Source organism: Callorhinchus milii, unplaced genomic scaffold (genome assembly GCF_018977255.1).
Source record: "Callorhinchus milii isolate IMCB2004 unplaced genomic scaffold, IMCB_Cmil_1.0 Scaffold5, whole genome shotgun sequence".
In the NCBI taxonomy this organism is placed as follows: Eukaryota; Metazoa; Chordata; class Chondrichthyes; order Chimaeriformes; family Callorhinchidae; genus Callorhinchus; species Callorhinchus milii.
The window spans coordinates 58,034,615-58,057,352 of record NW_024704746.1 but is presented as its reverse complement, the minus strand read 5'-3'; the positions used below and the strand labels follow the sequence as shown (position 1 = coordinate 58,057,352).

At 39.7% G+C, this 22,738-nt stretch overlaps 1 pseudogene; it reads left to right on the top strand.

Annotated features, from left to right (window-relative positions):
* Positions 1–1,057: 1,057 nt before the first annotated feature.
* Positions 1,058–1,601, top strand: LOC103177076 (annotated as a pseudogene).
* Positions 1,602–22,738: the final 21,137 nt, after the last annotated feature.

Sequence of the window (22,738 nt, the reverse complement as noted above, 5' to 3'; positions counted from 1 at the left end):
GCAGCTATGTAACCCCTCAACTCACAAAGTCCTTTAACTCGAAATATCACAATAATAACGATTATGATAATAATTCTTGCATTTAATACAACACATTTAATGTTGAAATATCCCATATAGTCAATTATTGTCAAGTATGGGCGAAACACAGCAGCCAATTGCGCATAGCAGTGCCCCACAAACAGTTTTGAATTGAGTGCCACAATTTTTCTTTAAATACCCAATATAGCTTCTAGGGTGAAAGGAGAGAATGTCTTTGGTTAAATATAAGACCCTTCAGAAAGTGGTAAATAATAGAGATTAGGAGAGCCAAGAGATCAATGAAAGCGACATATCGCTAAAACATTCTTTCAATATTATAACAGTTAAGATGGTAGTCAGAAAAGATATTAAAACCTAAAGGACTCAAAAGGACAATGTATGGAAGATAGTAAACATATTAAATAACTGCTTTTCCCAGGGAGAAATGAGGATACTTCCCAGTGTTGGAGGAATAAGCCATGATCAAAGTTTTGACCAGTTAGGGTACTTCCGCTTTGAAAAGAGACATCTTGGAAGGGAGATTTTAGAGGTCTGCAAGGTCTGTGATTCTTGGCCAAGTATACTGGGAGAAAATCGCTTTTCCTTTCAAATACATTAATAGGACCGTAAAGGACCACTAAATGTGCAAACTGGACCTCAACTTAATAGACAGTATCTCTATCTATACAGGATTTCTGCACAGGATTGCGGAACCTACAATGGAGGGTCAGCATAGCATGCCAAGCAGTCTGTGTGAGTGTACCTTGCAGGAATAATTATGATTATGGCTGAGTGAGTTTGCTGAAAAATGGCATCCTTTAATCTCATTTTCATGCATATAAAGTGTAGTCTTCTGTACATATTGTCTGATTCTACATTTCAAACCAAGACAAGGCCATTCGTTTCACAAATTGATTGTCAGTGATGTTTTCCAAACACTATTCTGATTTTTAATGCTCCAGTCCAAAAATATACAACATAAGTAATATAAATATACATGTTGGTTCTTTGGAGGGAATTTAGTTTCTTGGTCAAAATAGAACTCAAGATGGTCTCCCAAGTGAGTCAGAATTACTACACAGACTATGAGGCTGCTGTCAACAAGCAGATCAACTTGGAGCTTTATTCCTCCTATCTTTACCTTTCCATGGCCTATTAATTTGAACGGGATTATGTTGCCCCGTCCCACATTGTAGAGTTCTTCAAGAAGCAACCACAAGAGGAATGCTGAGAAACTGATGAGATTCCAGAATCGACATGGAGGATGCATCCTCCTGAAAGACATCCAGAAACCTGAGCAGGATGAGTGGAGCAATAGTTTAGCTGCAATACAATAAGTTTTACAGTTGGAGAAGAATGTTAACCAGAGTCTTTTGGATCTACATAAACTGGCCGTAGAAAGAGCTGACCCTCATTTGTGTGACTTTCTGGAGACCCATTATTTGGATGATGCAGTGAAGCTCATCAAGAAACTTAGGGATTACATCACTAGCCTGAAATATCTGGGAACCCCTGGGAATGGCATGGATGAATATCTGTTTGACAAGCACACCTTGGGAGAGAGTTTTGGAGAGATTTGAACTAATGTTTCCAAACTCTATCAGCTAGAGGTCTCCTGTAGCTCAGTGGTTAGAGCACTCGCTTTGCAAGTGAGAGACCTGAGTTCAATTCCAGGCAGGGCGAAACCTTGGGCAAGTTTCCTTACTCCACACGCCTAATAATAATCCCTCCAAAACCAAAATCAATAATAAATTGATCATTTTCAATCTACGACTGTTTGTGGGACATTGCTGTGCGCAATTGGCTGCCGCGTTCGCCCACAAATATACAGTCAATTCACTTTACAGTGTGTTCTGTGAAGCGCTTTGGGACGTCCTCCCGACGTGAAAAGCGCTATATCAAATGCAAGGATTATTATTATTATTATTCTGCTGTTAAAGCCTGGGATCTTTAATGAAAACCAGGAATTGAAGTGGTTGGAAATAAAAAAATATATTATATGAATTTTAGATTTCTACTGAGTAGTTTCTGTCTTTAGAGCACCTTTCCACATTGGGAGGGTGTTTCAAAGTGCTTTATGTTGGGCACCTGAGGAGCATGATTGGTGGTTCAGAGTGGGAGCAAAATGGCAAAGCTTGACATAGCAGGCCAGTGCTTGCTGAGCAGTGGGTGTAGCTGAAATGGAGCTTCAGTTGGGTTAATCATTGGTCCTTCGTCATGTCACCCTCTACAAAACTTTTTTATTCACTACTCCTGATTTTTTTTAAGTTAAACTGCAATGTAAGGTCTCAATAAAAAAATTTTTAAAAATTCGATAACAACTTTTAAGAGAGAAATAGATAATTATTTGGTGAGGACAGGTTTACAGGGCTATGGGGAGAAAGCGTGGGAGTGGGATTGGTTTGGATAGCTTTTTCAAAGAGCCGGCACTGACACGATCGACCGAATGGCCTCCTTCTGTGCTGTATAATTCTATGATTCTATGATAAGGAATCCCTGAAGGTCAATAAATCTACGGAACTTGGGAGTAGAAATTTGCAATTAGAAATCCCGTTACAAGATTAAAATGCCAAGACCCCTATGTTATCAGATCAGTTTAAAATAAAAGGTTTGATACCCAAAAAGATCCGTAGATTTTCCTGACTTTCAAAGAATCACCCCTTAGGCCTCAAAGGAAGGAAACAAAGGTGGAATCACTCACTCAGCTAAATATTATAAAAACAAATAGCAAAGAGTTGCCAAGCCTATAGTAGGTATTGAGTTTCAGTATCCTTTTCTCCTATCATGAGACTTCTCAACCAGAAAGTGCTGATCTCGTTCTCAGCTGTAAACTGCTGATCTGACATCACTTACAAATCAACTGATAAGCATTGGAAACTCACAGACTGTCATTCTTTCCAACATGCACTAATCAGCAGTTATGCACACTGGCAAGACCGTGTTTTATTTGGTACACAGCAATAAAAGCTGAGACATATCCCATCTATCATCTACAGCCAGATAGGATGCCAATGTTTTGGGTTTCCAATGGGTTGTTCACTACCTTAAGGGAACAAGTTTGCATAGACAGATCACTTTATGGAGAAATGGGTATCTGGTTTGGTGATACAAATGCTTTCAATAACTTAGAGAAAACCTACTTCAAGGTCAATATTGTATTCAACAATTTGCTAAATTCTGGACAACAATGTATATGTATATAGCACTTTTCATGTAAGAGAGTGTCTAACAAATGCTTTACTTGAAGGGGAGGTAGATGCAGGGGTAGGGAACTTGGGCAAATGTTTCCCATTATGAACTAGAAATTAATCAAGAGCTGTTCAACCTGGGAAAACAAAAACCTCACGAAAATTAAAACCAACACAACTTTCCAAAGATTTCTATCCTATTAGAATTCTACTGCAATCAAACCAAAGTTCTAGAGATACAAATAAAGCTTCAGCCCCCCTTTATGGCTTCCACTTTATGTAATGGTTGCTATTTTCATGAATTTAGGTTTGAAGTTAACTTCTGAAGCAAAGCTTTGTCGAAACCTAATGTGTTCAAACTGATCAAATCCCCATAGGTTTGTTTCCAGCACCCAGTTGAATATAACTCCATAAACTGTTTTATTATAGTTTATGCAGATTGGGTAAAAGTAATGGATTAACCTTGTTATTAACTTATTAAAAGCATTTGATATCACCAAACCAGGTTCCACATTTCAGCTAAGGTAAGATGTCTATTTGTAGGTGCTTTTAAATTTTAACTTATGATACTACAGTCTTTCACTTAAAATGTTTTACTTAATTGCTGTCACATTGATTAGCACTTCCTGTTATTATCATGAGAAGATAGTGTGTACAATGCATGCTCCTGAGGTGCTGAATTGTACAGTGCGGAGCTGGGTGACCTGAGTGTTGCACATTGAGAATCTGCCATGGTCTTTCACTGTATTGCAATGGAGATTTTTGCAGAAGTCTCTACTGCTGTTTAATGTAGTCCCACTTACGTGTGCTAGGAGTTTAGAATTCCAACCATAAAGTAAAACTTCTTCGCTTACGATTAACTTTAGCTGTATTTACATTTTACTTTCAGATTTCATATGAGGTTTAAATCATTTCCCTGGATGGGCACGAAAACATGACATGGTAGATGCCCTTTCAAGTATAACATCTTTTATTTGTATCAGTTAATTACCTCTCCTGAGGTATAGTTAGGTAACAAAACAAATGTAACATTGTCTGAGTTACAGAATTTGTATTTAATATCTACACAGCAGGTCAGAGTCCTGGTGCAAGATAGACATCACATTATAATAATAATCATCATCATAATAATAATAATAATTCTCTTATTGAAAAGTGCCATGAGGACTTTATCGTGCACCTAAACAGGCAGACGTGACCTTTTTTAATGTGTCATCTGAAGAACGTCACCTCCAACAATATAACACTACCCCAGCACTGCAATGTCAGCCTAGACTCATAAGCCTGAATTCTGCAACCTTCTAACTCAGCGCCAAGAGTGCTTCTAATTTAGTCAGGCTGACACCTTATTGCATTACTCTTACCAAATAGATAAGATGGTCTCCCCAGCTCCACCATACACAAAATCCCAAACTCCACCACCCAGATACTCATAAGCACAAAACTCTGTACCCCCTTCACACAAGCCCTTTCCAGGCTCCACTGGCTCCCAATTCCTAAACTGATTGATTTCAAGATCCTCTCACTCGTTTTCAAATCCCATCATGCCCTCGCACCTCCCTACCTATCCGATCTGCTTACACCCCACTCCCCCACCCGCTGCCTCTGCTAGGCTGGCTCCAGCCTCCTGTTTCACCCTTGTCCCCTCCACTCCACCATCGGTGACCATGCTTTCAGCCACTATGCTCCGAAACTCTGAAACTCTCTCCCTCAAGCTTGCCCCCTTCCTCCTCACTTTCAAAACCAGCCTAAAGACCTTCCTTTTTGATCATGCTTACGGTCACCTCCACCCTCCCTCTCCTACTGGCTTGAGGTCAGAATCCATCACTGTCAAGCACTCTGGGATGCTTCCCCATGTGAAGGGCACTATATAAATGCAAGTTGTTGTTGTTTAACATTCTATTTTTATTCATACAAATCAATTTGGTTTGTTGTTTAAAACAACGAATAATTCACAAATTTACTACAAAAAAAGCTCGAGTAGGAAAGCTTCTTTCTTGCCGCTGAACATATTGGTATAATGTGTTTCGTTCTCTTTAAGTATGCTGCGAAAATTGTCCTGTAGTCCTGTATAACATTGGCAAAAAAAAACTGAAAAACTGCTCCCTCCAGAATAATCAATTCAATTTTCTAATGACAAGAAAATTAAATAATATACTCTGAAGAGAACTGGAAGCAGTCAAGTGAATCCATGTGCAAAATTGATATTTCAGCAAATCTGATGTTTGATATCTTGTTAGGACAATGGCCATGGAATGTCATTTAGTTTTGTGATAAATCTGCACTTAAGTTAGTTCATATTTCTTTCTCTCTGTCTCTTGGGTTGATGAAAATTAATCACCAAGTTGGCATGGTTTGGTTTGGCTTTTGTTCCTTAAACAGAATGTTTCCTGCAATGATATTGTGACATTTGAGGGGGAGAGATAAGTAGGGTCTTCTTGCAGTTGAGCTGGTTCCGAGATAGTGTGTGTGGTAACAGAATGTCAGAATTCAGTCAATACTGGCATTCTCAGTAGTCTGGCTTCTTGGCCATGTGGGTCAGCTGTATTCCATGGCACTGCTGATGAAAGACTAGCCAGTCTGGTTCTTCGGCAGGACTTGGAGGGGCAGACTGGTTACTTTGAACAGGGATTTTTCTATTAACCTTGCAGACAAGCCCTAACAGGTAGGATAATCCTTCCTGGAAAAGCAGTGGGAAGTTTGCTCTCAATGTCAAGCTATGCTGTTTAACCTCCAGCAGTCCTCCAATGCACATTCTAGATTTCCGAAGCCTTGACTCTTGCCAGCCTGTGCCTAAACTTTGCAGAATTAGGTAAGCAAGATACATCTCTCCTGGGAGAAAGTGAATATTGCATTCCAGACACAGGAAGGTAGATGGCATATATTTGTGGAATTCTCAATCTGGTTTGGATAAGCATGGAGATGCGTTTCAAATACCCGGCTGACCAAAGAAAAAATCCTTAAACAGATGTTGCATTTGAGTTTGCAGGTAGGCTATGATGACAATGGATTCGCTTCTTTGGATGTTTTGGATGCGGACATCAACAACAACTTCTTACATTTATATAGCGCCCTTCACGCAGGATAGTGTCCCGGAGCGGTTATCAACAATGATCATTCTAAACCGTGTACTTTTTCTGCAATGGATATGAGCAGCATTTCCCACACTGGAATTCATTTAGTTTACACTGGCCTGCTGCACAAACCCAATCCCTCCATGTTACTCTCAGTGGCCTGGCCTTCAGACACTTACCCTTAATCTCAGGAACTCCTCGCCTCTCTTTATCCATCTTTAAATCTCACATTAAGACTTACCCTTTCAACTGCGCATATGGTCACCTTCACCTCTCCCTTCTTGCTTGCTTGGCGTCCCACCCTGCCACTGTGTAGCGCTCTGAGGCGCAATTCTATGTGAAGTGCACTATAGAAATGTAGGGTATTGTTCTTTACTGTACTTAAAATAGAAACACATCCCTGACCTCTGGTGAGATTCTACTATTCCTAATTAACGTTGAGTACATAATTTGCTGTGACATCTCTATCACAAAACAACATCTTGACGCACAATAAATGTGATCTGTTGAGCAGTGGTATGCATATTTTTGAAGCTATGAATGGCCTGCTTCTGTCAGTCAACCTCATATAATTTTGAAAGTGACCTGTAAGAAAAGTTTTTCTTAAGGAGGCAATAATAGGATGTTTTATTAGCACTGTTTAACCAAAGCAATGGTTTCAGACGTCATAGGGTGTTTACATGTGGTAATGAGGCACATTCAAGGCTCATGTTATGAGTTGTTGAAAATTGATATTCCCATCCCATTGGGAAACTCACCATACTGTAACTCTGGCATTCCTCGAGATGGAGACAATGCAATGCAACAATGCCTACTTATAGCCTAGAGGTGTATTCCTTAAGAAAGACAGACCAATTTCTCTCTTTCCAATGTTAGATATTGAGGATTCCCATTTGAAATTGCTGCTATGGAAGAATTTATTTTAAGCAATCTCCGTTCCTTAAATTTTACCTGCAAGACCCAATGATGCCTTATATTAGCAATGAGATGATTTTACTTATGACAGTCATCTTTTCAATCTAATACCCTGTTACTTCCCCTTGACCCTAGCTTAACACTTGAAGGCATTGGTTTTGCTTTCAGTTCAAAGCTTGTGAATAAAGTTTCAGTGTTAACTAGATTTCTACAGACATATTGTGGATTTTTTTCTTTCGCTGTTACTTAATGTTATACTGGGTGACCAAGAAGTCATGATAACTACCCTATTATCTAAAAGAAAAGAATAATATTGTCATTTCTTTAAAATTTATTAGACATTGTAATGATATCACAACTCTTTGGTCACCCTGCACATTTGTTTGTGGGACACTGCTGTGCGCAATTGGCTGCCACGGTTTGCCCACAAAAATACAGTCAATTCACTTTACAATATATTCTGTGAAACATTTTGAGATATCTCGACAATGTGATATGGTGATATATCATATGCAAGGATTATTATTATTATTATTATTTCTTTCTCCCTTATCCTGTTCTCTGTTGACCAGCTAAATGCTTGGTGCACACCTTTTAATTTTTGTATAATTCTGTATTGCCCTAAGTGGAGTCCTGTAGCTTAATGCCTCGCAAGCAAGATGACCTGGGTTTGATTCCCGGATAATGTTTCCTTACTCCACACGTCTCTGTTTACCTAGCAGTAAGTAGGAACCAGGTTGATAGTCGATTGGCTAATAGCTTTTCCAGGGGTAATAATCCCTTAAAAAACCTTTAAAAATTATAATAATTTGGTCACTCAATCCATGACTGTTTAAAGAACACTGCTGTGTTCAGTTGGCTGCTGCATTTCCCCCACAAAACAGTCCAAAAGTACAGCCACCTTAATCGCAACCAACAGTCACAATAACACGTGGCATTTCACTTCTGGACTGTTTTTTTCAGCAGTTAGTACAGTGACTTCTAGCTTGCAACAACAACAACAAAATTACATTTGTATGGACAGTCAGTGTTTTGGACCCGAGCTGGGGGTCGGGACTGGAGAGGGTGGAGGGCGGGGGGGGAAGCAGGATGATCGAAAGTACGGTTGAAGAGGAGGGTCTTGAGATGGGTCTTGAAGGGTCTTGAGACAAGGGAGGGGATGAGGCCGAGGGACTGCAGGATGGAGCTCCAGAGGATGGGGGCAGAGTGGCAGAAGGCCTACCCGCCAATGATGGGGCGAGTGAGGCGGGGACGTGAAGCAGGCTGGAGCCCGCTGAGCGGAGGGAGCGGGCAGGATGGTAGGGAGTTAGGAGGTCACAGAGGGAGGGGGGAGGAAGACAATGGAGGGCTTTGAAGGTGAGGACCAGGATCTTGAATTGTATCCTCTATGTGATGGGAAGCCAGCAGAGTTGGGCGAAGATGGGGGTGATAGGGTCACGGAGCCTGGTGCAGGAGAGCACACAGGCTGCATAATTCTGGATAATCTGCAGCCTATGGAGGGAGGAGTTGGGGAGGCTGACAAGCAAGGAGTTTGCATAGTCAAGCCTGGATATAATGAATACGTGTATGAGGGTTTCGGCAGCCTACGGTGTGAGACAGTGGTGGAGCCGGGCTATGTTGCGGAGGTGGGGAAAGGCAGAACGGGTCATGGCACGGATATGGGGTAGAAAGGATAGTTGAGGGTCAAACAAGATTCTAAGGTTCCGGATTGGCTTAGTAAGGTGGAATGTGCATCCATGGATGGTGATACTGTCAGCACCTGAGGTGAGGAGACACTGATGCGAGCCAATCAGGAGGGCCTCGGTCCTATTGATGTTCAACTGAAGAAAGTTAGATCTTATCCAGGACTTGATATCTGACACACATTCTGTCAGGACAACAGTGGTCCTTGAGTCAAGGGTGAGTCCACATCAGCATACATGTGGACGTTGACCCCATGGCTGTGGATAATGTCACCAAAAGGAAGCATATAGATATTGAAGATGAACATTGCAAATGTTCCTTTTTCTACCTCAATGTTGTCATTTGTTAAAGCATCAATGCTTTCAGGTTATGTGAATGAATATAAATATCTCTATTATTTAGACTGAATTGTAATGGTCAGAAAAGATATGCAACATGCTTTACAATGTGTGAAGATAATAGAAGATAATATAAATAAATTCAACTTGTAAATGCGATAGCAGCGCAGCAGAACAAAACTTACAATTACTCTGTGTTCTTGAGTGCCGACTGTACTGATCCTAAAAAGACATTAATGATGATGTGAGCACAATAAAAGTAGAATTTTTAAACCATTTTTATGACACAAATATGCTGCCTTAATTTGTTTAAAACTTCTGAGGCATACTTTTATTCTGTCTCATTTTTAACAACTGGTAACATTTGCTTTCAATCTGAATCCTTTTAACAGCTATATGAAATGCCACCAGCCACTGTCAGATACTAGAGGAATGTCTTTCCAGTCAAGAAAATTCTTTGTAATAGATCCTGTGGTAATCCAGCCTCTGTACTTACTTGAATGGTGAGATTTACAGTCAGCAGCACTGAGTCAATGAAGCTGGGGGCAAAAATGACTGCCATGTCTGACCCCCAAAATGTGCAGATTTTACAGAGCATCGGCGGAAATTATATGAGATCAGGCTATGTGGTTAAATTACAGAACGGAGGGTTACGAAGTGGTGGAGATAGCAAATAAAAAAAAGGAACATCAATGAAGAAAATACAAAGGCGCTGTTACAGGATATATGTAGAAAAATAAAACAATCAAAAGATGTTAAAAAATATACCAAAAAGAGAAAGAAAGAAATTATATTGAAAGTAAAATATAAAATTCCATCTAAATTTTTAAGCCTCTCTTCTGCTTAGTCAGCCATTAAGGAACAGATAAGCAAAATATGTCATGACCAACAATCCCCCAAATAAAATTTATCATTTTTTCCATGGCTGTTTGTGGCCCATTACTGGGTTGAAATTGACTTCTGCCTGTCCCTCAAAATACCCAGTCACTAAACTTAAGTGCTTTGAGGTGTTCTCCTGATGTGAAAGGAGCTATATCAAATGCAAGGGTTATTATATGAGGGAATATAAGTGAAGACAACATTGTGTTGGCCTTGACAACCTCTGCAGCTGAATAGTTAAACATCTTCACTGTCAAGTTCCACAAATATCAGATAAATAATGGCCACTTCAGTGCAGTGACATAGGGTGCTTGATATTTGTGTAACTGTGCCCTAGCGGGTGCAGTGGGTATCAGTAATTAAATACTTCAGGAAATTAAAATTTCAGGATTAAAAATATATACCAGTATCCAGGATACCAGCAGAAGCACCTGTCCCTTTTCAAATAGTGTTATAGGTTATTTTATATCCATTGAACACCAAGAAGGGACTCCAGTTTAATGTCTTACCATAAAACAACACTTCAAATAAGGCAGTGCTGACCAATATGCACCAAAGTGGTGGTCTGGACAGTGGTGCTATCCAATCCATGAGGATTTATTTTGACACATGGACAGGGACATTTGGTTTTGCCTTTTTATTTGAATTGTGCTCCTGTTGGCCCTACATCAAAGCGGATTATATGATCCATCCTGCAGATGGCTCAACCGATGATCTCAAAGTGACTTCTTAGTCTGTCTTCCATGAGCTCTTTAAATGATTCAGGAAATGGGAAATCCCATTATCAAGGCAGGCTGCCAAAGTCCTTAAATTTATGGATGATGCTCTGGCCCACCAAGGCTCGTAAATTTACCAATGAATGGAAAATTACACAAAGCATCTGCTTTACATAAACTTAATGCGAAATTCTAAGAGCATTCTGTTCAGATTAAAATGTGTAACATGCTGTGAAAAAATATTAATCCAACTGCTAATGATTAGCAACAAATCAGTCGTAAGACTGCTGATGTATGGAACCTTCGCTATTTCCACATAAATCTTAGAGAATAAATGGAGCTGGGGTGAACATTGTGTATGCAGAGTTTGGAAACAATCAAAGTTCACAAGGCCGTGACACTTGAATAATGTGGTCTGATGGCAATGACTGTGTAATATCACAATTAGTTGGTTGTCTCATACGATTGTCAAGGACAAATCCACTTTCACATATAAGGACAATTGATTAGCATTGTCAACTTTAATGCAGTGACTCACAATTTTGAAACCAGTGATTCAAACTTTTATTAAACTGCTGTTAAATTTAATTTCTAATTTATTCCCCTCTACACACATGTTGCACAGTAACAGAATGTGATAGTGATGGGATCAACATTCATCAAAATAGAAAGATTCATGAGAATTCTGACACGTAATTTAAAACTGTTTTAAGACCTTATAAATTCATTAGACCCTTTTCTAATGGGCCATTTGTCAACTATTCAGATTGGTTTAATTAACTTATTCTTTGCTAAATGAGTCATTTGGCCATTGTCTTAATTGCAATTCTGATCCTTTGAAGCCAAAATAGAATTGTATTGCACCTTGCCATTTAATCTAATTTATCACTTCATAAGTGGGCTCACAAATTAAGAAGCCTCAGTGAATTATAGTCACCCACACAGATTGAAATATAAATCATATTAGATAGCTAGATATGGCAATATGCTCCTTGTACATATTGGGACTTCGAATTCACATAGTCTAAGATGACTCTTCAAAATGCGACTTGTGATGTGACATAATATCACCCTATAGCTCATTGTCGAATGATAAGGCAGTCTATTAAGAAGCAGCACTGAAACAAAGACTGTATAGCCATTTGATGGCTAAAGATATAGTGAATTTGATTGTCAATATGATTGATATGCTAATTATCACATCACACATCACATTCTCCTCCCCACCCCGATTCATGGTCATTAAAAATGGCATTGTGGTGAACCACTTCACCTCCTTGTTCAGAATCCTAGTGATTTTAGAATTGTCGAAACTTGATACTAGATAAATAATGAACCCCGCTGTATTGCTGTATTGTTATAAATATTATCCACAACACATATTTGAAAAATGTTTAATCTCACAAACATATCCATTTCTGCACTAGACAGAAAATATTTCATTCAATTGTCATAGAAAATGAAATTGCCAACTGAATGAATAGCAGAGTGTCAAAAACAAAGTGACTCACTTTACAGTCAACATTGATGCTCTGAGCAAAACTGCAATGGTAATAACAATAATAATAATAATCCTTCCATTCACTATTGCATTGGGAGGATCACTCAAAGCACTCCACAGAATTTACTGTAAATGTAATACAAAATATATTTTGTAGGCTAATATAACAACCAATTTACACACAGCAATGTCCCACAACCAGTCATGAAGTGAATGACCATTTTTATCTGAGGAATTGTTTGTCAACAAATATCTGGAAAAGAAGTGGACAGAATTTATCCCACCTTTGGTGACTTTAGAGGTTCAAATGTTGGTGTTTTTTTAAAACTTAAAAGCTTCACTTCTAAGTTGCAATAAACAAAATAAATCCAGTCTGCCAATATTACTTTGCATGTGTTTGCAAACCATTAACTGTGAGTTACACCTAAACCTGATTGTGTCCTCGCTCCATGCCCTCATAAGCACTTACTAAAAAGGGTCATTGTTTAATAATAATAATGACAATCCTTGCATTTGATATAGCGCTTTTCACGTCTTATCGACGTCTCAAAGCACTTCACAGAATAGACTGTAAAGTGAATTGACCGTACATTTGTGGGCGAAACGTGGCAGCCAATTGCGCACAGCAGTGTCCCTCAAACAGTCGTGGATTGAAAATGACCAATTTATTATTGTTTTTTTTGGAGGGTTTATTATAAGGCATGTGGAGTAAGGAAACTTGCCTAAGGTTTCGACCTTACATTAAGTATATAGCAATAATGCAAGACACATTACTATAGATGCCGTTGGTTTGAATAACATTTTGCTGATTCTGACCTATTATATATGGAGCAGTTGAACATCTACTGGATATCAGGCAGTCTTTTCAAGTTCGGATTTTACATAGGTCTAGAGAGCAAGCAATAATGATCCACGAAGCCTTAAATGAAGAAATGTTATTGAGTAATTTATTTGCCTTTTAATGATATTCCAGCATAGAGCTTTAAAAGCAGCTCAGTTTAGGAATACCTTAATTAATTCTGAAAGATTTACACCAAAATTGAGCAGGAAACTCTTTTTGTAGTATCTGAGAAAAAAAAAGCTGACCTTCATTCAACTTTAAAGCAGCTAGTTCATCTTGTAAATGTTAAGAATATTATGAATCCCATTTGAAGCCAGCTGCGTTTCACTTCAGGTCCTCCTGGGAAAATTGGATAGTAATAGCTGAAACATTCAAAACAGAAAGACATTTGTACAGGAGATAGATGATAAGGATTTCTTCAGACGCTATTCCACAGAGGAAACACTTTGTTACCTGAATGCTTGATGAAACTGATGATGAATCTCCTTCATCGTTCATGGGTTGTCAGCAGTACAAGAGATGTGCCTGAATGTCAGGAACTTGCGGTGGGTTATTGTCGCACACCTGGGCAGCCATTCATCTGAAAATGAAAACAAATTGCAACCCTCACCTTTCAATCAGACACCGGAAATATGTCTTCAGGACTCGGCTGGTGCCGTTTTGTTTGCTGTCTTTATCCAAAATGGTGCTGACTTCACAGGAAGTCCCTCCAGAGAGTTCCTTGCTCTGCAAGTCTCTGAATGCCTTGATGGATTGTGATCTTTTTTAAAAAGAGAGCATCTCCTGTGTTGCTATGCAATGTGAAGTTAAACACTGTTCAATATGTGCTGGGTTGGAAAATGTTTATTGCACTGATGTACAGACACTGTCATTGAATTTCAACAATTTTAAACATGCCAGGAACATAATAGGTAAGACAGGGTAATTGAAGCTAACTGCATCAACTTATATCATTCTAATAAATGAAAGAAAGTAAAAGGAAAGAAAAGTAACTTGTATTTTTAATGAGCCTAATCATATTGAAACATATTAAAGCACTTTTACATTGTATTGGTGTTTGCGCGTGACTGTTTTTTGTAGAGAAATGCAGGAGACATTTTATGCATAGCAGCCACAGCAATCTTTTTCTGGATGAAAACACTAGGAGAAACTCTTTCCTCTTTTCAAATGGTGTTTAATGTCCACCTGCAGAACAGGCAGACAGGACCTTAATGAAATGACTGATCCAACGGTGTTATGTCCATGTCTTGCCCCACCCTACCTCTCCGACCTCCTCAAATCCAAGAAACCCTGTTGCTTTTTCTGCTCAGTGAGTACTGGCCTACTTCGTATCCCCTGCTCTACCCACCCCACCATTGGTGGTCAGGTTTTCAATGTATGTGCCCAACTCGCTGGAACTCCATCTTGGAATCCCTTTGGCCCATTCCCTTGCCACCTTAAAGATCTACCTCAAAACCTTCTTCTTTAACCATGCTTTCAACCCATTTCCCCTTCACCTTCCACACTTTTGGCCTCCATGCCCAGCTAGGGTACAAATCTTATTTATTTACATACTTACTTACTTATATGTGGGTTAATCTGTGCAACATAATTTCACCTAATTCAGTTTTATAAGCATGGGTAAAATTTCACATTTTAAGAATTTGATAGAATCACAAGTAAACTAATCCACTCAACAACTGTACTGCAGATCATACAATCCCACAAGGGAGATTAATTCTATACATGATTCATCTCAAATTGAATTCAAAAGTTATTCCTGCTCAATCTTCAGGGTGCTTAATTTTTCATCTTTATTGCTTTAAATACTGTTCTGAGTTGTTTGAGAAACGCTTATATTTGAAATCAGTGATATACAAAGAATTGTGTGCACTTGAAGTGGGCCTAGGTATTTCAAAGAAAGTTAATTACTTGAAGCGCTGCAATCCAATTCCAAATCCTGGAGTCCCTCTGACATATCTGCTTGACTGCACAATGGGTCATCTTTTCCCTCCGCCCCCCTTTTCAGTTCTCATCTCTATCTCGGATGCCCAACCTCCAGTCTCAAGCGCTTTGAGGCATCCTCCCAAGGTGAAAGGCATAATACAAAATTAAATTGTATAGTGTTGGTGCACACGAATATTAGAGTGAAAACTGTAATAATAATAATAAGAAGAATAATCCTTGCATTTGATATAGCACCTTATCACATCTTCTGGACGTCTCAAAGCGCTTCACAGAATATACTGTAAAGTGAATTAACTATATGCTTTGAAATGCAGCAGCCAATTGTACACAAACAGTCGTGGATTAAATTATTATTATTTTTCAAGGGATTATTACTCCCAGCAAAGCAATCTGCCGAACGACTAACAACCAGGTTCCTATTTACTGCTAAGTAAACAGAGGCGTATGGAGTAATGAAACTCACCCAACGTTTCACCCTGCCCGAGAATCAACCCCAGGTCCTCTCGTTGGTTAGACGAGCGCTCTAAACTCTAAACTACAGGACTCCATAATAATAATAATATAATAATCCTTGCATTTGATATAGCGCTTTTCACGACGGGAGGACGTCCCAAAGTGCTTCACAGAACACACTGTAAAGTGAATTGACTGTATATTTGTGGGCGAACGCGGCAGCCAATTGCGCACAGCAATGTCCCACAGACAGTCGTAGATTGAAAATGACCAATTTATTATTGTTTTTGGTTTTGGAGGGATTATTATTAGGTGTGTGGAGTAAGGAAACTTGCCCAAGGTTTCGCCCTGCCTGGAATTGAACTCAGGTCTCGCTTGAAAACCGAGTGCTCTAACCACTGAGCTACAGGACTCCCCATGGTGTAATGTAATACAGTAATAATAATCCTTACATTTCATCACATCCAGGCTCGACTACGCAAACTCCCTGCTTGTCAGCCTCCCCAACTCCTCTCTCCACAGGCTTCAGATCATCCAGAACTCTGCAGCCTGTATCCTCTCCCACACCAGGCTCCACAACTCTATCACCCCCATCCTCAACCAACTCCACTGGCTCCCCATCACCATCAGTCAGAGGATACAAGACTCTGGTCTCCACCTTCAAAGTCATCCACAGTCTTGCTCCTCCCTACCTCTGTGACCTTCTAAATCCCTACCAACCTGCCCGCTCCCTTCACTCAGCAGGCTCCGGACTGCTTTACATCCCAAGCTAGCCTGCCCCACCATTGATAGGCAGCCTTCAGCCTCTCTGCCCCCATCCTCTGGAACTCCAAACCACAGTCACTTTGCCTCGCCCCCTCCCTTGTCTCTTTCAAGCTCCATCTTAAGACCCTCCTCTTCAGTCATCCTCCTAGCTTCCCCAAACCCCAGCCCTCCTAATCCCAACCACCAGCTCAGTGCAGATCCCTAACTATCCAGCAACTTGCGACGTCTTCCTGTCTTAAAAGGCACTATACAAATGTAATTTGTTGTTTTTGTATAGCACCTTGCATGTCAGAGGGACATCTCAAAGTTCTTCACAGGATATACTGTAAAGCAGAGAGACTGTGTTATATGGGCAAACCCCATTGACTTTTTGATTAGTGCCATGGAATCTTTGAGTTCCTCCGGAACAGGAGGACGGTTTACTCCGTTTCCATCTCATCTGAAGGACGGCACCTCCAACAGTGTAGCACATCCCCCAGTACTGCAGTGTCAGTATGGAACATACGTTATTAAATTTTGCCACAGAGCCTCCTTAAGGCAGCAAACAAAAATTGCATCTCCCCACAGTTCACAAAGACAACACAAAGCACCGAAAATCCCAAACACCGCAAGAATATGAGCAAAAAGTGGAAAGGCACTGATCAGTACAGTTACAATATGAGTATTAGCGTAAAAAGCACCAATTCTGCTTCACAAAACACCCTCCATGCAATCCCATGGCTCTGCCCCAAAAGAGCACAAATTGCAGCAGCCACAACAAAATTGCACAAACACTCCAGGAAATCACAACAACAAACAATTACAGACCCTGTCCATACAATATTCATCCGTCCCACCCATCAGTGGGAGGCGTTACAGTACGTAGTATGTAGTGGAATTTGGGGTTGCAGTATAAAAAGTTACAGGCTGTCTTGGGAAGCGCTGTTACTGTGCCTGACCACTGGGACTGGGTGCCAGCCTTGCAAAACCTGGAATAGTTAGGAGGCATACAACCGCCTAACGCCCCCCCACTCCCACCCCACCCCCACCAGAGGATTAAGAACCTCTGATCCAGACTATATGAGTTCCAAGTCCTAATGTGGGGCATGAACTAACAAACTTCTGATTAACTAATGAGCCAGGCTGACACATTTTATTACATTGTAGGTACATATAGTCAAGCCAGTTGAAAATTATTAAGTGGATGTGGGTGTAAACTCTATTCTTGGCAATGGGGGGTTATTCCCGGCATGCAAATGTACCTCAATTATGCAACATGCTCTATAAGACTCATTGGTCCATGTAAGAAGTCAGGAAGATTTGGTATGATGTTAACAGAAATGCTTAAGATATGTGGATGAGATTACAGTATATTATAAGTAAGCCAGTGGTTGCTTTAGGTCCAAATTGTAAGTTTCTGTGAAGCGCTTTGGGACGTCTAGAAGACGTGAAAAGCGCTATATCAAATGCAAGGATTATTATTATTATTATTAAGTGGTTAGAAACGGCAGCACATGTGCTTCAGATTTATTGTGCTTATGTGATATTTCTTCACGAATATGAATTGGTGCAATTCTTCCTGACCAGATGTTGGGATGTATCAAAAAATCAGTAGCAAGCCGAAATAGTGGGGTAAGCCTGCCACTGTATAAATCATTGGTGAAACCATACTTATAGTACTGGGTACAGTTCTGGTCGCCGCAGTGAAAAAGGTTATTGGAGAAATCAAGAAGATACAGAAGAGGCCAAGCAAAATGATTGAGGGAATGGAAGCACTGGACTTTGAGGAGCGATTCAGTAAATTGGGCATGTTCACGCTGGAAAAGAGAAGATTGAGAGGCAACTTGATTGTTGTCTTTAAGATTCTAAAGGAGCTCGACAATATAGATCATGACAGGCTGTTTCAACTTGTCCAGAATAGTGAAACCAGAAGACACGGCCTGCGATTAAAGGGGGGTAAGTTCAGAACAAATCTATTTCAGTGAGCGAATAATGAATGTGTGGTGCAGGCTCCCTAGGAAGATGGTTGAAACTGGAAGTGTTGATTCTTTCAAATACGGATTAGATGGTTTTCTTTTAGGAAATAACATTATGGGATATAGTGCATAGGTAGTTCGGGACATATGTGCATGCAACCGCCAGGAAGGTGGAAGGGCAAATAGATGGACCTTGGTATTTTTTCGACTAGCATTTCTTATGTTCTTATGTTCTTAATTGACTGTATATTTTGTAGGTGAAACGCAGCAGCCAATTGCGCACAGCAGTGTCCCACAAACAATCGTGATTTTTTTTCAAGGAATTATTACCCCCGGAAAAGCAATTCGCCAATCGACTAACAACCGGGTTCCTACTTACTGCTAGGTAAACAGAGACGTGTGGATTAAGAAAACTTGCCCAATATTTTGCCCCTGCTGGGAATGGAAGCCAGGTTTCTTTTGCTTGCGAGGTAAGTGCTCTAACTACTGAGCTGCAGAACTCCACTAGATATGCTAGATAACAAGTAGAAAACAAACAAGCTAAGCAGCTGTGAAGAAATTAACTTATTCTGTACATTTTGTATTACAAAATATATCAATTCCTCAAAGAGGTATTTGCAGGTAAAGCCACACAAGAGTTTTAATTAAAGTGGTATTAACATAGACGGCAAAATGAGAAACAAATTTGAGAGATTTCGTTCCATTCAAATATTGGTTTAACCTTTGTCCGCCATGTCACAAATGTATAGCAATGTGCTGCTGCCTACAAATGGGTGACTTTGCTTCTGGCATGCATATTTATCTTTAAATCCTGCCTTGCTTGTCAAGTAGTCTCCATTGGAAAGCGTGCCTGCCCAGTCATTATAAGCCTGCCTGTCTGTTCTGAGTATTCAAAATGTTGAGAGTTTGTCAGCTAATAATTAACAATGGGATGGAGGTAAAACTCAGTAATCTGAAGTGTCAGTCTTCTCTATTCCAATATGTTACAGTGAGTAAGGCAGAAAATAGCTGTAGCTGCTTATTGTCACCGTATTCAGGTCAGATCTAATGGATTCCAGGAAAGAATCAGATAACGCTTCTTGTAGCTTAGTATAAGAGCAACTTGTACTTCAGATTGTCATGATTTATCTATCTTAAAATTAAGCCGTTCTATTATTGTTCATATAACACAAGATAATCAGACTTTAAAAATCCTACAGCATAAATTCTTTGGCCGATTGATATCTCACACATTATGGAAACCTTTTGTCTTGCTTAAGACAATTTTGATTAGATGCCTCAACTTTTTGACGCATTATATTAGCCTGCAGAAAATAATCAAATGACACCGAGGGCTGTGGCTAAGACCGTGCCTGTCCCTTTCACATTCTACAACTGATATACAAACACTCCTTAATCAGCTTGGCTCAATTGATAGCACTCTCGCCTGATTTAGAAGGTTCTGGAGTTGTGAATTGTTGTTCATGCCCCACATCGGGAATTTGAGTTCATAGTGTAGGCTGCTGCCCTGATGCAGCGCTGGGATATTGTTTCATTGTCATCGTCCTTCAGACGAGATGTTAAATTGAGATCCTGTCTGGCTTTTTAGGTGGATATTAAAGATGCAATGGAACAATTTGAAAAGTGAAGTGAATTTTTCCTGGTGTCCTGGCCAACATTCCCCAAACATAATTGGTCACTCACTTCATGGCTGTTTGTGGTGTGTGCAAATTGGCTGCCACATTTGCCTACAAATACACAGTCATTTCACTTTACAGTAAGTCTTGTGAATTGCCTTGAGACATCGCTACAATATGATGAGGTGCTATATCAAATGCAAGGATTATTATTGGTAAACCTTATACTGGGAATAAACTTATTCTATTCCAGAGTGAAATACAGTGATGGGGTATCTGAGTGATAAAGCACCATTATATGTATTGTTTTAAGTTGGACTGCTGCCTTTTTGCTTCTATAAAACTCCAGGCTGGAGTTCTGGACAAGGGGAACAGAAAGGCTGAAGGCTCGGCCACCAATGGTGATGAGGCAGGATAGGAAGCAGAGCAGGCAGGTTAGTAAGGTTTTAGAAGGTCATATGAGTTGAAGTTGGACTGCTTTTTTGCTTCTGTAAGCACAATTATGAAGGATTAACCTTGCAAATGAAAATACGTAATTTAGTTTTTACAGTCTGTTGTAAGAAATATTCTGAAGTAAGGGTTGTTTAAAAGTGACACTTTTTTTCCTATATTGTGTTCATTTCTGTACAGGAGTCAGCAGATCTTCGGTTACTTCCACAGTTCTAATAACTAAAGCAAATTTTTCTTCTCACCATCTGGATCGAAAGATTTAACCTCATAATTCAGAAATGTCACTTGTGAATTTCCAAATTCAATTTTCATTTCTAATCTATTACGTTTGTGAGAAAAGATACCTTAACACAAATTTGAGCTGTTTACAAGAACTCTATTGAATAAAACCCCACATACTGAACACTTTACTAATCAGCAGGGCACCTCATCAATCTCTTGAACTCCAAAGTGCAGCTATGTGGAAATGCTTTGCAATAGCAAGGCACAATTGACATCAATGGGATGCAACTTGGATTTGTATAGGCCATGCAATAGAGTGGAAAATAATATTAATAGTAATCCTTGCACTTGATATAGCACTTTATCACGCCTTCTATACGTCTCAAAGCGCGTCACAATATATACAGTAAACTGAATTGACTGTATGTTTTTGAGCAAAAATAATGTAATATAAATGCATTATCAAGGAGAGCTAGTCTTTCACTGTTTAAAATATTGAACATTTCTCTTTTATCACCGACTGGAAACACAGCTACTGAATAACCAAACATGCGCTCAGGTGTTCCACTGCAGCAGCTTGGTAATTGCATCTCACACCCAGCACAGGTCATTAATTTTAATAAACCTTTGAAGCACAGTGGTTGTCAGAACTGAAGTTCTCTGTGGAGTTGAATTTGTCTTCTTGTACCTTAGTTGTTTTACGTTCAGTGACTTCCGAATTTAGATTTGGAAGTGGATTACACCTTAGAACAACCCAGTGATCTTTGAGGGTTGCTGAGATCACGTTGCTGATTAAGCGCTCTGAGACGCTACCCTGGGTGGAGGGCGCTATATGAGTGCAGGATATTGCTGTTGTTGTTGCTGAGATCTTTGGTGAAGCAAATGTTGCGGTAATGGATTTCACCTTTATTTTGATTCCAATTCTTAAGAGGTTTAATCCTCAGGCTCACACAGCCACATTTATTTCTATAAGAAATAAATATGAAATAAGAAATAAATTATTCATTGTTCAGCGGTAGGGCTGATACCACTGGCTCTTTATGTAAATTATTTGGAACTGGGAACAGAAATCCAGTTATATAAGTTAGTTGATTTCAGATGGAAAGAGGGATGTGGTTTTGCAAATTATAGGGATTTATAGGCTGATCAAATCTGGAGGGATCAAGGAGGGGTCTGGCATGGACAGATACATGTGGAGTGATGACAAAGGAAGGAGAATAAACTGTGGAAAAGAATGCTAAACATCATTAATCTACAGTAATTGGCACGGGAGAGCCATTCATGAGAATAGTACTTGCAATTGATATAGTGCTTTTCACGTCAGAAGAATATCTCAAAGTGCCTCACAGCATTTACCGTAAAGTGTTCTGACTGTATTTTGTAGGCAAATTTGTACTTTGGGAGGAACGTGATTCATTTAAATTTCCTTGGTCAGCCTAAGAGGTCAGATTGAGGCTCCCAAATTGCGAAACAAGTGATTATGGGGAGGTACCAAAGTATTCACTTATCTGGTGGAGATATCTGTCAGGTACCAGAAGCCCCTTTGCTCACAGTCACAGTCTGGTTTTATGGAATTCATTAACGAGAATGCCATTCCAGAGATTTGACTTCAAAAACATTCAATGTACCTGCGGTGTTTACAAAGCCTTTTGTAAATCTTTCAAATTACACCCCAATATGCACCAACAGAATAGAAAGAAAATGTTGGATGTATAGTTAAGGGAATGGAGGATAATTCATAAGAAATGATCTGAAATTTGTGCATGGCAAAGGCCAGCTTCACCAGACCCATTCTACACATTTCTGATTGTCATATTATAATTGGATCATATTTGTATTGAAAAACAGTGAAGGACATTAAACAGAGGTGGAATTAAACAACAACAAATTACATTTGTATAGCACCTTGCACATTGAGGAGACGTCCCAAGGTGCTGGATATTCATGGGTTTGCACCTGAGTAGGGGGTTCAATTTGGGAGGGGTGATGGCGAAAGCAGGTGGGGTGGAAGGATGACAAGGTGTGGTCAAAAAGAAAGGTCTTGAAACAGACATTGAATGAGGTGAGGGAAGGGGTGAGGCAAAAAGACTTCAGGATGGAGTTCTAGAGAATGGGGACAGAAAGGCTGAAAGCTCGACCACCAATGGTGGGTAGGCAAGATATGAAGCAGACCA